This window comes from Sciurus vulgaris, assembly GCF_902686455.1.
Source record: "Sciurus vulgaris genome assembly, chromosome: X".
In the NCBI taxonomy this organism is placed as follows: Eukaryota; Metazoa; Chordata; class Mammalia; order Rodentia; family Sciuridae; genus Sciurus; species Sciurus vulgaris.
The window spans coordinates 96,173,417-96,179,196 of NC_136471.1; the positions used below are offsets into that span (position 1 = coordinate 96,173,417).

General features: G+C 36.3%; 1 pseudogene across 1 annotated transcript; it reads left to right on the top strand.

Moving 5' to 3' along the window:
• Nucleotides 1-317: 317 nt before the first annotated feature.
• On the top strand, nt 318-966 carry LOC306651002 (developmental pluripotency-associated 5 protein-like; annotated as a pseudogene). The gene has a single exon. The product of its transcript is annotated as a developmental pluripotency-associated 5 protein-like (transcript).
• The last annotated feature ends 4,814 nt before the right edge of the window (nt 967-5,780 follow it).

Below are 5,780 nucleotides of genomic sequence, written 5' to 3' on the forward strand. Positions count from 1 at the left end.
TTAAAGAGTACAGAAGGTGGTCCCTGGTTCTCCTGGTAACATCAAACGGTAATAAATTTGGAGACAGTATTGTCTCCTTTGTTGTTCTCTGCTTGGAGTCAACCCACTCTCTCTTGAGAGTGCTCTCTGCTTAAGCTGTACTTTGCTTTCACTCACTTTCACTTATAATAAAGTTTTCCTGCATGGCTTTTTGTGTCTGAATTTAAATTTTCTTTCATCAGAACACAAGATGTGAGGTTTGAAGTTTCAGCTCCCTGCTTTCCTGTGACATTAAGACTCACCTCCACTGGAGAATAGTTGGTTTCCAGGGACACAAGATGGGAAAGCTCCCAGAAGGTAGAGATATCCCACCATGGGTGAAAGTTCCAAAAAACCTGAAAGACCCAGGGGTGTTACATGTCCAGACATGAGTACTGGAAGCCCTGTTCAGCCCATGTGAATTTCGCATCCCTTACACTGAGCAAGTAAGCAAGGCCATCCTCTCGCTGAAGGCTCTGGAATCTTCAGATTTCACTGAAGTCATGGTTTATGGCTCCTATTTGTTTAAGCTCAGTACCAAGTAGAAGTTTCATTCCATGGTTGAGTGGCACCGCCAGCAGCAGGAGCGAGGAATGCTCACACTTGAGGAAGCCATGAATGCTCTTGAACTAGGCCCTTGGAAGAAATGAAGTCAGTTTTCAGTCAATATGACTGGGACCAGGATGTAGCGATCAGGTTGTGACCAGAGCTGGAGTGGATCTGGCTTGGTTTAAATTCCGCTGTAACTTCTACAGCCAAAGGAGTTAAGGAAAAAAACAGATATTTTGGGGTCTCTGCCTTGCTCTTAGTCCTGATGTGAATTTCTCTTTACAAGGTTGCTAATGAAAGAATAAAGTTTTAAATAAGTAAAATAAAAACTTTAAAGATATGCATCATATACTAGAAATATGTTGAAAATTAAGAGGCAAAACTAAACACTGTGTAAGAATATCTCAGGCAAATATATGCAAAATGAAAGCAGGGCTAGTAATATGTTCAAGTTGAAATCCAAGGCTAAAAGCATTCAACAGATTAAAAAATACATACTACATCATAATAAAGTACACATTAGATGAATTAGATAAACACATAAACCTTTATGCAAACACCAGCAAAAATTCATAGAAATATAATAAAATCTTCTGATCATAATTTATAGTGGGAGAGTATACCTTTTTCAGAATATGATGCACCATCCTAATAAAACCAATTTAAAAGTAAAAAAGAATGAAAACTGACCCTATCTTAAACTAAAAAATAAAAAGGGCTGGGTATGTTCTTCAGTGGTAAAGTGCCACTTTACCAGTGGTGTTAAACTTTTTGCATTCTTTGTATATCCTGGAAATTAACGCCCTATCCAAGGTACAGGTGGCAAAGATTTTCTCTCATTCTGTAGGCTCTCTTCACACTCTTGAGCGTTCCTTTTGCTGTGAAGAAGCTTTTTAGTTTGATGCCATCCCATTTATTGATTTTTAAAATTTTCTTTCTTGTGCTTTAGGTGTCTTCTTCAGGAAGTCAGATCCTGTGACAATACCAATGAGTATTTTTAAAAGTTGACTTGTCCATACCCCAGACCAGTATCAAAAGCCCTCAAGCCAGGCCTGGTGGTACATACCTGTATACCCAACTACCTGAGAGACTGAGGCAGGAGGCTTGCCTAAGCCCAGGAGTTCAGTACTAGAGTACTTGCTGAGCATGCACAAGGCCCTAGGTTCAATGCTCAGCACTGCAAAAATAAATAAATACTCAATTGCCTCATCTTTATCCATATATATATATATATATATATATGACTTGTAAATGACTTGTAATATATATATATATATATATATATATATAAATTACAAGTCATTTTTTTACCTTTGTTTTATTTTTATGTGGTGCTGAGGATCGAACCTAGGACCTCCTGCCTGCCAGATGAGCACACTATCACTGGGCTACAACCTCAGGCCTATAAGTCATTTTTCAAAACTACTTTCCTTCTATTTTGAACTTTCTGTTACTATTCTGCTTATAATTAGACTATTCCCTTGAACATTCTGAGGTAGGAATAATTGTCATATTATGCAGTAAATGTTTTTGTGTCTAAAAGTGTGTTTCTTCTGCTCTGACAGAAGAATGATATCTAGCCAGATTGAGTTTCACATTCTTGGATCTCAGTTCTCAATAATTTGTACATGTTTTCTTCTAATATGGCTTCTAGTGCCTTTGTAATTTCTTTGTACTGCAAATAACATGCTGTTTCTATCTGGAAGTGTTTTATGTTTTTATCATTTCAATTCAACATCAATCCAAGTTTGGGGTTGGATGTTTGGGTTCATCTGGGAGTCAACGTTTGGGGGAATTTCTGTGAGGGAGGATAAAAGAGTTAGGATCCAACAGAATTGGATAATCCAGGGCCTATATCTGTCATTCATATGGGGGTAGTAAGTGACAACTGGGAAGAATCCTAGAAGGGAAATAATTGAGACATACATGGGTAAGTGATTGGGACCTCTGTAGAAATTCTTGAGATTGAATAAGAATTGGAGATTTAAGTATCTAAGGTCATTAATTCAGTCCATGAGTTTATTGATTAGGGCACTAAGAAGGTGATTGATCAATTACAAGCCTGAGATCATCAAGGAATTAAAAGCTTTGAGAGTTGGGGTTGTGGCTCAGTGGTAGAGTACTTGCCTGGCATGTGTGAGGAACTGCGTTCAGTTCTCAGCACCACATATAAATAAAATAAAAATTCATTGACAACTAAAAACTATTTTTAAAAAGTCTTTGGGAGTCTTTTTGGGGTAGACCAACAGGAGTCATGGATTGGGGCTAGTGCACAGTGGTAATGTGCCCCTAGGTTCAATCCTGATTAAAAAAATTAAAATTATAACCAATAGGCTATTGATAAGAGATATAAAAAGAATTTTGCAACTTACAAGCCAACTATGTAATTTCTATTCTTATACCCTTCCGGCATTAAAAAACATTCAATTGTTAACTTTCCTTCAAAAAATAATTGATACATTTTTAAGAGTATGGTGTTTTAATAGTAGCTATTCAGAAGGCTGAAGTAGGAGGATTGTAAATTCAAGGCCAGCCTAGGGAACTTAAGGAGATCCTGTCTCAAAATAAAGACTAATAGGGCTGGGGATGCAGCTCAGTAGTGGAGCACTGCTGAAAGGGGGTTTAATCCCCTCCCCTGAAAGAGGAGCTATGTGTATCCCCCAAAAGCTCATGTGTGAAACAATACAAGCAAGTTTAGAAGTGAAATGATTGAGTTATAAGAGCTTTAATCTGATCAGTATATTAATGCACTGAGTGATTAACTGTATGGTAACTACAGGCAGGTAGGGTGTGACTAGAGGAGGTAGGACATTGGGTGCTTGACTTTGGGGTTCATATCTTGTCCCTCATGAGCAGAGCTCTTTCTGCATCCTAATTGCCATTTCCTGAGCTGCTTTCCTCCACCATATTCTTCTGTCATGATATTCTGCTTTATCTCAGGTACAGAGTAAGAGACTTGGTCACCTATGACTGAGATCTCTGAAACCTTGAGCCCCAAATAAACTTCCTCTCTTCTACTGTTCTTGCCAAGTCTTTTGGTCACAACAATGAAAAAACTGCCTAAAACTCCCCAGTACTGCAAAAAAAAAAAAAAATGAGGGGAGGGCTTTGCTAATTGACATGCTTTAACATTCAACAAAAGCAGAAAAATTAATATATTACCAAAATATCTAAACCAGTTATAAGTTAAGGAACACTTCACTGCTGGGCGCAGTGGTGCATGCCTATAATCCCAGCAGCTCAGGAGGCTAAGGCAAGAGGATCTCAAGTTCAAAGCCAGCCTCAGCAATGGCGAGGTACTAAGCAACTCAGTGAGACCCTGTCTCTAAATAAAATACAAAATAGGCTTTGGGATGTGGCTCATAATTGAGTGCCCCTGAGTTCAATCCTTGGTACCCTGCCCCCTCAAAAAAAGGAATACTTTACTAAAATAATCAGGACTAAATGAGTCTACATTATATAAATTCTTATAGTCTATAGAGAAAGATGGAGATTTCCCAATTTATTTTATAAAAGAATCACCTTTACATCAAAACTAAACTATATTGCTATAAAAAAGATGGAGATAATCTTTCACTAATATTGAAGTCAATAAGTGGGTTAACTTGCTCTGAGCACTACCAAGCCTGTGTTTCATTGTTTCTGATTTGCCTCACTTTCCTACCTCTCACTCCCCAAATAATTAACTGATAAATCCAACTTTGTCTGAAAAGCAGAATAAAGGAAAACATCCAAGACACCACCAGTCATACAATCTCCTGATTTAATCTTTCTTTAGGCTTATAGGCATGTCTGGTGATCTGTGAACAACAACAAAACCATATCAAGGGAATTGATTGCTGCAACAATTAATAACCATTCTGGTACTATCTAGCTATGGCAAAATCTAGACTACCCAGAAACCACATATAAGTTTTTGCACCTGTAAGATGAAATTTTGGATGACCATCTTCCATCTTCCACCTGCTGGTTTGTTGCCAATAAAGCTTTTTCTTCTCCAGCTACTCTGTCTTTCAAGTCATTAGATTCATGTGGTGGTAGGGGAACCAGACCTTTTCATTGTTAAAATATGGATGAAAAAATATAAATAAAATACCAGCAAATTTTTGTGGTCACAATACAGATAAAAAAAATTATAAACAGAATACTAGCAAATCAAATACAGATGCACCTCAAGAAAATAACATACTGTAAACATTAAAATGATTCCAGGAATGCAAGTACGTTTTAATATGTGTAAGTCAATCAACATAATTTCTTATACAAATCCTTTAGAAATACCACAGAATGCTATCAATTAACATAAAATATAAATTAACATAAATATTATTCTAATTAATATAAAAAGTATAAATCAAAGAATGTAAAAATTTAATTAATATAAAAAGTATAAAGTATAAAACTGAGTATTTGTATCCATGATAAAAATGGAGATAAAATAACCACAGAAGGAAGCTATTTAAAACTGACACCACCACTGGTACAGTTGTGCACACCTGTAAATCCCAGCTACTTGGGAGGATGAAGCAGGAGGATGACAAATTCAATGTCAGCATGGGCAACTTGGCAAGATCCTGTCTTAAAGTTTAAAAAAAATTAAAAAGGGCTGGGGATGTTGCTCAGTAGTTAAGTGCCCTGGGTTCGATCCCTGGTACTAAAGAAAAATAAATATAAATAAATAAATAAATAAATAAATAAATAAATAAATGGGTTGGAGATGTAGTTTAGTGGCAGAGTGCTCCTCGGTTCAATCTCCTGTACCAAAAAAAAAAAAAAAAAAAAAAAAAAAAAATCCCAAAATTGACAATATAATCTTCCAAACATTACCAGAAAACTTCATACTAAATGGTAAAATGTTTAAATCAATTCTATTAACATGGGAAACAAAAGAAGGATGTTTTCTACCATATCTATTATTCAACATTATTTTGAATACTCTTCCTCAGCATTGTCCATACAACTTTCTTCAATGATGGAAATGTTTCATATATAGCACCATCCAATACAGTAGCCATTTGACCATATGTGGCTATTGAGCATTTGAAAAGTAGTTAGGTGACTGAGACACTGAAATAAAATATTTTGTGTGTGTGGTGCTTGGGATTGAACACAGGGTCTTGTATAGCTAAGCAAGTGCTCTACCATTGAGTTCCATCCCCAGCCCTGAATTTTTAATTTTGTTTAGCTTAAGTTTAAATAGCAATCTTAGTGGC